We start from the raw sequence: 12,197 nt of genomic DNA on the forward strand, positions 1-12,197 counted from the left end.
CAAACAGTGTAGCTGTGTAGGTTCATTCAACATCTGTTTTCCTTATTTTTGGGTTGTTTAGAAGTACTTATAATCAGTGTTTTAAAGTGCATACAGACATTTATATTAATGTACACTGGAGACAAATCTAGCCTATTAGAAAGCCAGGTACTACAGGGTTATAAATGTTATCTGATACCTTATAAAGCCCAAGGTACCTGACCAATATTTGGGTTCTGTTAACTTGATGTAGTCAGGTGATAACATATGTACACTTGTGCTGCCTACTTCAGCAAGTGTCAAAAGTTCATGCTAAGTACTACATAAATTATCACCTAATTAAGTGGTGTTACAGTTTGGATGGTGGGGAGGGAGTGTAAACTTGATTCTCCTTGGAGAGCTATATGCAGAAATATGATGTGGAATTAATTGTGTGAATAAAGGTCAAAGATCAAAGTACTGAAGTACGATTTCTATATAGGGAGGACAAACTGGAAGAGAATCCTGGTTTTCCTTAATTAATTGTGTTTTCTCTTATCCTCCCTTAGTACTTTGAATAAACTTCTCCATGTTGTCCACTTCGTATTTATAAAGTAACGATTTAGATTCTGTTGTGATCCTGATACTTTCTTTATCTTATACTGAAAAGTTTTCTACAAGCCAGTTCCTCTTCCTTTCCATCCACTTGTTTGTGTGACAGCCTGAGAATAACTATGGTTGCTGAAAACAAGCCTGTTTGTAGATGAGCAACATGCATTGCATCCATTTAAAAGGGGAGGGCAGAGTTATGCTCATAGCATCCATTATATTTTAAGATTTTTAGGGTAGGGACCTCCTTTACCTATGTAGAAATGTGACTTCAGACCTAAAAAAGGCCTTTGGACCCCTGACAAAATACAAATGAAGTATAGTTTCAAAACATTTTATGGCTCCTGACAAGGGAAGAACAATCAAATAATACTACAGAGAGAAATACAGAGAAGAGAACTAAAAATCAAGGTAACTATCCAAGTGTTGATGACTGCCTTGAATTAAACCAAGCAGATCTTTTCAAGCAGTTAGTTGGTGATACTACCACCAAAACAAGAAGGAAGTCCATTGTAATGATAGGATAGCTACAACATTGCTTCAGAAGAGTACTTTATTTATTTGTTCCTCCAAGCTAAACAGCTATTGGGTAAATACAGCTAAATACCTGGGGACATCTGTGTTAAAACAATACTTCTTAGTGGAAAGAAACATCAAGTGAAGTGCTAGGGGGTAAGGAGAGGCGAGGCGGTGGGGGGGAGGCAAGGATGGCTAGCAAAAAGGCGAGGTGGCCAAACAGGCAATTTATTTTGCCAAAATATTCATGACATTTCTTTGTTTCTACACACTGGGAAGATATATAAGATTATATCACTGGCCTCTGGCATTCCAGCCTCCTTAGTGGCCCCCCCACAACCCTCACAGGGAGGTGCGCTAGCCTTCAACCAGTGTTTGGCTGCTCCAGCTGAGGGCCCAGTGGGTCCGGCCTCTGAGCTCTCCCAGAGCTAAGCCAGCACAGACCCTCTCCCCAGCCCTACCTCCTGCCTCCAGGTATCTTTCAGCTAAAGGCAGGCAGTGTGGGGGAAAGGGAGAGGGAGGTGTCTTTGTTCCCTGCATGAGCCCCAGGACCCGGACACCCACATTCCTGGGCCATGCCCCTGCGCCCTGTCACAAATCACCCCATGATGTACACGCACACAGCATTTCACCCCAGGAGAACCCTCGCACTCAGGCACAGCGGCATGCATGCCCAGCCTGGGATCCCCATGCCCCCATGCTTGGGCACAGCCCCATGAAGCCCAATTCTGGCTCCTGAACACCACATCTCAGTGGGCAGAGCCATGCACTCTGCCACCTGGACCTCACCATGGATCCCTCCACCCCGCTCCCTGAGGAGGAGCCGGTGTGGGCAGCTTGTGTCTAGTGCATTGGGGCGGCAGGAGTAGAACATGGGGGCTGGGCCTGCACAGAGACAACCATGTGACCTCCATGGCTTGGCAACTGCTGGCAGGTACCCAGGCCAGGAGCATCTGGGGTGTTGCAAGCTGCTTTTGGCCACAGTTACAGGGTCTTGAAGCACTAGTGTGGGGGTGTGATTGCCTGTGCCTGGCAGCTAACCAGGTAGGCTAGGCACTTGGCTGTGCTGGGCAGTTTGTGGTGGCCTGAGGAGCGTGCAGGCCATGCTGGGAGGTGTATAGGAGCCTACAGGCCTTGGCCCGTGCAGGCAGCCTGTGTGTCCCCTTCCTACCAGAAAGCAACCATGTATATACTGTTCACTACCGATCTAACCTAGGCTGCTTACAGAGAACTGTGTAACTTAGATTGTTTCTGCCTCAGACTTTTTGAACATGTGTACTTAGCCTATGTCGCACCAGAAGTGTGATGTATGTGATGACTCCTTCCCTCTGTACAGACAGTCAATGCATGCCTGAATGTGTGAGATATATATGTATATGTGTGTATATATATATATATATATGTATATGTATATGTGTGTGTGTGTGTATATATATATACGCTCTCTCAAGTTGTCTTTATTTATGACTAATTAGCTGATTTATTATAGGTGAAGAATTGGAGTTCAGGGACAAAGAGTAACACTTTGGGCTTTTCTTATTCAGGGTTTAGTTCTTATTCAGCCATCTCCAGCACAAAGTGGAGGAATCCAAATAATATTTGCCCTTTTTAAAAGATTCTTATGTGTTGTGTGTGTGTTTTTTATGACTGCAGAATAGCCGTGCTCTGGCCCTTCCTTGCCTTGCTCACATATTATCTCAGCTTCACGTCTTTGTATCCTTTCCAGTCCTATACCCTGTCTCTGCCTGACACCCAGGTCAAGTTTTGGAAGCAGTTTAGAGATCTAAAAGTATGTTCCTAATGTGATTTTTCCCCCAGAACTGTCTAAGCAGGTCTAATGCCTAAACCCCACTGATCTCATTTGAGTTCACCCCTTTTTACATAACAGCCTGGAACCCCAAAGGGGAGGTAGTCGTCACAATGTTAACAGATGTGGCGCCTAGGTAAAATGACGATAATACTTGGCTGTCTAGCAGAGGATAATTAATGCATTATTTGTGAATGCTGTTAATTTTTTTTATTAGGAAGTGAAATGAAAAGGCCACTATGTGTTGTTTTTGTGGAATAACCAAGGAGGGTTTCCATTTTCTGCACTGACATTCCTGCCAATTCAATAATTCCAGGTTCTGCTTAAAAACAAATTGGTCATATAGGCATGATAAACTACATAATGTGAGGTGGTCATCATAAGACTTCAGTGGCACCTGTATGGTTTTCAGGGCTGAATCTGACTCACTGAATTATTGTTTCAAATCTTTGGTGGGCAGGGTGCCAATGTTTTTCATGTTTCATCTCCATCATGGTCATATGCACAAGAGTAATTTTATCTGCTGAATGCTTTGTATAGGTCAGTATATTGGCTAGTATAAGATGAACTCATTTCTAAGATGGTGGATGTCTCTCTTGGTGAATAAAACTGAATTTAAGAGCCAGCAAGACACTGCTGGAATTAGCTGGCAAAAAACCAAAAAAACCCACACACAGTATGGCACATTAGCTCTTAAACTGTTCACAGTCTCCAGAGGAAGTGAAATGTTTGACATGGATATATATTTGTTTGCAGCATTGCTTGATTCATGTTTCAAGGAAAAAATTGATGTAATGCCCCCTTGGGATATACCATTGATCACAGAGAGGATACTGTAGTCTACCACCTCCTCCCCAGCTTCCATGTGGAGGCCAAAGACATTTCAAGAAAAGAACACTTTACAAGAGGGATCTGCTGATTTTCATGGACACAAGAATTTTCTAGTCTGCAACCTTCATGAATTGCAGCTTTGAATTATCTCCTTGAGAACTGGGAGAACCTTACTCAATTGTGGAGTCAGCAAAGATAATTCTTCCTAACCTATGAATGTCCCTTGTCCTAGTAGGAAATACTTTAGACTTCAAATGGATAGAAAATTGGCTGCTCCTAGGGCTTTGTGTCCCTCATGGCAGCATGTCTACCTGTTGCACTATGTTTCTACTAGTTTTTCTCCTATGCCTGGACCAACTCAGTAGCCTCAGGGCTTGGCAGCAGGCAATGTGATTCTATTTAGGATAAGATGATCAGCACTATTTACATGAGAAAGTCTTGAGTCTTGCCATTTTGGAGAGGAAAAGGACTTGGAGGAGTGACTGTTTCTGCCTTTACACCTCCATACCCAGTCATTCTCTCAGTATAGAAACAAGCAGAGATTGTGAGTAGAGACTTTTACAGGATTGGAAAGAGAATGCCAGGTAAAGTCAGTCCCTAATTTTGGACACTTGTGGATTTTCTTTGTTTTTTCTGACTTTTTACATGATCTGATCCTTTGTATAAAGCAAATGATTATCCAGTAACAGAAATATTTACTAAACAGACAATAAACCTCTAGATACAATATTGCATATTTGATATCTGCCCTGTAAATACCATTTCTTTTTTTTTCTTTCACTGGTAGTAAGAATAGTTTGGATTATACCAATTGTGAAACAATATTTAACAGTGATAAATGGAATAATTACCTATTTGATGAGGTGGTGATGCTTCTAAATACATATCCAGTAGTCTGTTTAATATAGCACTGAACTGAGACTCAAGATTTCATAGATTTCATAGACATTAGGGCTGGAAGGGACCTTGGAAGATCATCGAGTCCAACCCCCTGCCCCAGGAGCAGAAAGTCAGCAGGGGTCATAGCATCCCAGCAAGATAAATATCCAAATGTCTCTTGAAGGTATTCAAAGTAGGTGCTTGAACCACCTCTGGTGGCAGTCTATTCCAAACCTTGGGGGCTCAGACAGTAAAGAAGCTCTTCCTTATGTCCAGCCAAAATGATCATGGAGAAGTTAGTGACTGTTTGACCTTGTCATCCCAAGGGGTGCTCTGGTGAACAGATGTTCCCCTGGATCGTGGTGAGCACCCCTGATAAACTTATAGGTGGCCATCAGATTGCCCCTGAGCCTGCGCTTTTCCAGGCTGAAAAGTCCCATAGCTCTCAGCATTTCATCATAAGGTCTGTTTTCCTGACCTCTGACCATGCGCGTGGCTCTCCTCTGCACTCTCTCAAGATTCTCCACATCCTTTTTGAATTGTGGGGCCCAAAACTGGATGCAGTACTCCAGCTGTGGCCTCACCAAGGCCAAGTACAAGGGGAGAATGACATCCCGGGATTTGCTTGAGAAGCATCTATGGATGCAAGCCAGTGTTTTGCTCACTTTACTAGCTGCAGCATCACATTGAAGGCTCATGTCCATCTTGTGGTCAATCATGACCCCCAAGTCACTTTCCTCCATAGTGCTAGCCAGTCTAGCACTGCTGAGCCTATAAGCATGCTGTGGGTTTTTCCTCCCAAGGTGGAGAACCTTGCATTTTTCGGTGTTAAACACCATCAGGGTCTCATCCGCCCATTTTCTGAGACTGTCAAGGTCAGCCTGAATCGCCCTCCTGTCCTCAGGTGTGGATGCTTTACCCCAAAGTTTGGTGTCATCGGCGAACTTGGCCAGTCCACTTCTGACACCAATGTCCACATCATTAATGAAGATGTTGAATAATATAGACCCAAGGACAGAGCCTTGAGGGACGTCACTGTTTATAGTGCACCACAACGATTGACTTCCATCAACCACCACCCTTTGGGTCTGACCATGGAGCCAGTTCCCCAGCCAGCAGATTGTGGTGAAGCTGAGGCTGCAGCCGGCCAGTTTTGCTAGTGGTGAACATGGGATACCAGATCAAAGGTATCTGGCTTTCTGCATGATCTGAGACACTGGCAAGCAATCATCAAATCTGTGGTGCTCCCTTGAACTGCTGCCTGTCTGAGAAGCAGGGTAGCTGCAGTTGTGCTAGTGAGCTACTGAGCAATGCTGAGTGCCAGTACCAGGTAGTCTACTGAAGTGCTGCGTGAAAGTAGGTAGACTGTTTCCAGTTCAAGAGGCAGTCTGTATGGAGCAACATGGCAAGGTTTGAGGCCGGTACTGTAGCAAGGAGGTTTGGTGCCAGGACAAGCCTGCAGTGGCAGCCTGCCCTCACCCCCTGCACAGCTCCTGGGGGCACAAGCCTCCCCCCCCCCCCCCAAGCTTGGCCAGGAGTGCACGCAATGGTGAGAACCACCGTCCCCTGTCCCCGAGGCACCTGCAGCTCCATCCCCTGCCTCGCCCCACCCCGCCCTGGCTGGGCAGCACCTGTTGGTGCCCCTTCACTTTGGATACTGTTTGAGGCTGTCACTTCCTGGCAATAGTAAGTTGACTGTGTAGACGTGGTCTTTACCCTTGTTTCTTTTTCCATTTTTATCTTTAGGATCTAGACTATAATGTCTTTAGGGTAAAGGCTTTCTCTGACTGTTAGATTCTATAGGTGCTGCTGTAATATGGATCTATATATACATTCTGTAATACTGCATTAGTAGTATTGGAGTGATTTTGTAATTGTGATGGTCCAAGAATTATACAAGAGGCAATGAGTTTTTTGGGGGTAATTCCTTTTATTGCATCAACTGCATGGTTGGGATAAAGTTAGACAAGCATTTAAATGCAGGGCACTCTTCACCAGGTCTGATGGAGAAGCATGCACAGTGATGATCAAGAATAGTAGGTAGAGCTGTGAAACTGGGGAGGGAGGGAAGGAAATCCCAGGAATAGCACTCAATTAGCAGAAGAAAAGAGGCTTGGCTACTGGGTAATCAAGACCTATCAAAAGGCATTATTACCTGTAGCATGCAGGAAGAATTTCAGGAATTGGGTAGATTATAGTGTGCCATAAAGTCAATATTGGTGTTTAGTCCTTGGTTCTTAGTGTCCAGGCAGCTTATGACTATATGTTCCCAAGCTTGCCTTTTAAAGGTGTTTGGTAGATTCCCCTTGAGCATGAGGATTGTGAGGTCAAAAAGGGAGTGGTTGTTCTGTGAAATATGCTGCTAGTGATGCTTGTGCATGTCTGTCCTTCATGTTGATTCTGTGAGAGTTCATTCAGGTACATAGTTTCTGTTTAATTTTATCTGTTGCCATGAGGGCATTTGGTGCTTTACATCAGATTTATCACATTTTGGGAAATCACTGCTGTTGCATGCTTCCCTCAGACCTGATAAAGAATGCCTTGCATTCAAAAGCTTGTCTAATTTTATCCAAACCATGTAGTTGGTTCAAAAAAAATATTACTCCAAAAAATCCTTGCCCCTCATATTTCTTTATCAGCCAGATTGCTATGTTATTCAGCACAAAAGGCCTAATTATTTTTCCCCATTGGCACAAATTAAGAATATTTTCATGGTAGAATTGCAGTGAGGTAGAAATTTCTTCATATATGGGAAGAGAAATTAGTCTAGTACGTAATTTTGAAAGGGCCACTTGTAAATTTACAAGATTAATTGTGAAACCTCATATAATCCACATTTCAACCATTCACTGCCTTTTCTTAGGGGCTATAATCTGACACTTTGTCTCTGACTGAGTTCATGCACATCTCAATGGAAGTTTTTATTTTTGGCGGGGAGGGGGGTTAGGATAATAGTGCTTAACTCTACATACGTAGATATGAGTGTTGGATGCATTCTGGATTATATGGTCATACAGCTTCCAGAACCTGAGGTAGCTCTCTTGTAGCTCTAAATGGCACTGTGTTTTAGGGTATATGTACCTTTAAAATACATTTTTATGTATTTAAAACTGTTAAGGCAATCTTTTAAAGAGCTAAGAACAAATGTAAAATTAGGTACTTCTACTAGCAGTCAATGAAACCTCCACCATGGCTCTCTGGTACAAGCAAGACCTTAACTGTTTTGGATTTACTCTTCAGATTCATCCTGTTTATTTGGATTGTGTGAACTGCAAATCCATCCAAACCCATACCCAGAATTTTGACTTAGAGGCAATTCTAACGTATTTCACTCTTTTTCTTCAAATATCAAAAGTTTAATTACAATATTAAATGACAAAAGAGTGTGTTTGCAGGCAAGGTGTGTCAGTGTGTTCCCATGGCAGTATATGCTTGCAACTTCTCATTTATTAGGGCAGTGCGAAGCTTTGGTAGCTGATTCCATTCAGAGGAGAATTGGCCTGATTCAGGAACCGAATCTCCGAATCTGAATCGAATTGGGAGACTAATTAAAAGCTCTGAATCAAATTGGAAACCTCCAAATTGATTTGGCCAATTCGGAGATTAGGCCATAGACTAACCAGGCAGCACTCCTCACCACACTGGACACAGCTGTCTCCAGCTGGTACATCTGTTGTGGTGGGCAGAGGGGGGAGGGAAGCAACATGGCGAGGGCGGGATTGGGGCTGGGGCTGGGACAAGCTGCCCAGCCAGGGTGCCAGACTCAGGGAGAGGGGCATGATGGTGCGGGATACGGGCATGGCAGCACTTAGAGTAGGGGCTATGCCCTGCTGCTGCTTGCCCAGCTGGGGTGGGGGGGCAGGATGTGGGTGCGGCTTGCTCCAGGTGGAAGGGGACAAGCAACAGCAGGGCATAGCCCCTGCTCCCAGCAGTGTTGTGCCCACATCCCACACCTTCCCATGCCAGCTGGGCAAGCAGTGGCAGTGCCTAGCCCCCCATGCTGGCTGGGCAAATGGCAGGAGTGCCCACCCTTGCCCCACGGGCTGGCCAAGCTTCGGGAGTGCCCGCCCTCCACCCCTTACCAGCCGGAGAAATGGCAGGAGCACCCACCCCCCACCCCCTGGCACTGGCTGGGTAAGTGGCAGCACTGCCGAGCCCCCACTTCCAGTGCTGATGCGGATACAGCAGTGCTGGGAGTGGGGGCTATGCCCTGCTGCTGCTTGCCCAGCTGTGGCAGAGGTGGGGCATGATGCAGGCACAGCTCACTCCAGGTGAAAGGGAGCAAGTGACAGCAGGGCATAGTCCCCACTCCCAGTGCTGCCTAATCAAATCAGGACAGTGAATCAAATCTCCAAATTAAATCACTGTCCCTCCAAATTAGCCAAATCCGAATCCAAAGCAAATACTTGCCGAATCCAAATTCGCACAAGCCTACCATTTATGTGTAACTAACTGTTTATTTACTTAATTTAAATTATTTCAAATGGTTTTATTCTACAAAATAAGAAAACAACCCATAGCCCTATTATAATGATGAATATAGGGGTCTTCAGTATTAATATATTATTTAACTTTGATAGTTAAATAATCAATAGGAATATTGTCAGATTATCCAGAGCTCAAGGAAAGATTATTATATGTAACCCAAAGGACTCTCTCTAAGATTTGTGAAAATATTTCATCAGATTTCTGATTTTTTTCTATCAAAAAGAAATTGTCCAGTTTTGGGCTCCACAATTCAAAAAGGATGTAGAGAAGCTTGAGAGGGTGCAGAGTAGAGCCACATGCATGATCAGAGGTCAGGAAAATAGACCTTATGATGAGAGGCTGAGAGCCATGGGACTCTTGAGCCTGGAAAAGTGCAGGCTCAGGGGTGATCTAGTGGCCACCTATAAGTTTATCGGGGTGGGGGGGTGTGCTCATCAGGATCTGAGGGAATGTCTGTTTACCAGAGCGCCCCAAGGGATGACATGATCGAACAGTCAGAAACTCTGCCGCAACCAATTCAGGCTAGACATAAGGAAGAACTTCTTTACTGTCTGAGCCCCCAAGGTTTGGAATAGACCGCCACCGGAGGTGGTTCAAGCACCCACTTTGAATGCCTTCAAGACATATTTGGATGCTTATCTTGATGGGATCCTATGATCCCTGCTGACTTCCTGCCCCTGGGTCAGGGGGCTGGACTTGATGATCCTCCGGGGTCCCTTCCAGCCAAAATGTCTATGAAATCTATGAGAAAAATTTGCAATTTAACAAAAAATTCAATCTCTCTCCAGATTATACATTACTTTAATATAATTTTGTCTAGTGTCCTGAAGCATATTCTATTTGAATTGGAAACTCCATTTTTAGCACAGGCTGTCTCACTGTCATGAAAGGACAACACTCCAAAGGAATAGATATTTGGCCTATCATCCAGTCTTTGAACAGCAGCTCTCCAATTTTACAAATGATGAATGGAACCAATCCACATATTAAGAATTCTCTTTAATAAATTTTATTATTATTATTTTTCTTCACCAGTAGAGATTGACAGATGCATTAAATTTAGGGGCAGTGATCAGAGCAGTACATACTTGTAACACAAAATACTTTCTGATGTCTCTCCACTAATTCTACCACTGCTTTTAGGATGTTTTGTGACATCACAAAGCAGCTGTTCTTTGCTCCTCTGACTAAGACATTTATATTAAACCTTGACATTTTAATCTAATAAAAAAATGCTTTTTGCCTTCTCACCGTATAAACAGAGAACCTCTATATAATGGGCATCTGTGGAATATAGAATTAATCCCACTAGTGCGGAAAACCTTCATAACTCTCTTGCGGCTTCATCACTCTTTGAGTTATGAGGTCTTCCTCTCACTTGTGGGATAAAGTCCAAATCCCACAGAAGCTTATTATATGTCCACTATTTATTAGGACTCCGTTTAAAACAAAGCACTTTGAAAAGACACTGGGAAACTTTTTAAAATCAAAGAGGTTTCAGTTTAAGTGATGTCTGTTGTTGTATTTAAAGAGTTTTTTTGAAGGACTGGCACATTTTAACCAGCCACTGAACTGCTATTTCTGCTTATTTTTTCCTTTCAAAGTTCCTATTTTTTATTTATATTTTTATCATTCTTTAAGGATCCCTTAGAATCCTTTTCTAAATTCTTGATAATTTGAAGTTATGATTAGCAATGATTAGAGACACTTTAGAGACCCCTTAATTCTCTTCTCTGATCTACTAAGGACTTGTGACATTAATTTGGGTAAGTTGGCTAATAAAAATTATCCTTCCACAGAGGTAGAGCACAGTATGAACACACCTATAAATTCTCAAAGTAGCAATTGGTTAAGGCAGTAAATTGTTTTAAGACAAGATTATTTTGGGACTAAGCCACCGGACAGGGACATGGGAAAGTTGTATTGTATTCCCACACATATTTCGTATGTGATTGTATTCAAGTTGCTTAATGTTTCTGTGCCGCAGTTTGCATTCATAAAATGGGGAAATGAATATTTCCTTTGAATAGTAGTTTTCATATTATTATTCAATTCCAGATTATCCTACAATCTCTAACATAATGATTGGGCAGTTGATCTCACAAAGGATCTCTAAATTCTGCTCCAATATAAATGATAGTATTTCTTATACTAGTTCTCACTTCCCTTAGTGAGAAATAGTCCATTTATTCTGCCCATTTAAAATGGAATAAAAATAGCTACTGCATGTGAAACTTGTGAATCCAAATTCAGCAGTGGCTTTTAAGAAGGTCCATCTGACACTAATGGCACATAAGACTAACATTGTTGAGATACACTACTTTCCTAGCTAACAACACACAAATAATTCACATTGGCCAGCATAATGTCCAGTTAGCTGATCAGGTACCCATTTACAACTGAGTCAAGTAGGGGTAACAAAAATCCAGAGTACAACTTGCACTTTCACTTCTGGAGCCACAGTGAAATGCATTAACTACTTTACTCTCCCTCGGTTGCTCTTAAAGCACCTCGAAATATTTTATTTGATATCAATGCAATTATTATTATTGGTATATTGTAAATATTTGCTGTTTCCTCAATGCTAACACTTTTTTTTCCTACTAGAAAAATAAATAACAAGTATCACATATCTAAAGCCTCTCTGTTTGTTTTGTTTTGGTTTTTCTAAGTATCTAGCTGACTCTTTTAAGTGAAAACAGTAGTTAATCCTGAAAACATACCTGAGAAATAGTTTCATTTTACAGCTGGGGAAAATGAGGCAGGTAGGTTAAATTGCTTAGTGCCATAAATCTAAAAATTATTGTCTGTAGAATCTTAAAATTATTGACTGCCAGTCCTGAGCTCAAAACAAAATAATGAAACAAAACATTGTCCCTTCAAAATGACAAAACGGACACTGAAGCAAAACGCTGGTGTTTCACACAGCCCTAATATACACCTTCAGGCTAGGGCCGGAAATTATGCACAAACCAGTTTAAACCTGTAACAGAACAGAAGTTCAGTGCACATGGATGAGTTTCAACATGGCCAAACCTGGTTTAATATAGACCTGGATGGATGTAGTATCAAACTTAACTTATTTAGCTTAAACCAGTCTCTCAAACTT

Source organism: Alligator sinensis, unplaced genomic scaffold (assembly GCF_000455745.1).
Source record: "Alligator sinensis unplaced genomic scaffold, ASM45574v1 scaffold104_1, whole genome shotgun sequence".
Lineage (NCBI taxonomy): Eukaryota > Metazoa > Chordata > Crocodylia > Alligatoridae > Alligator > Alligator sinensis.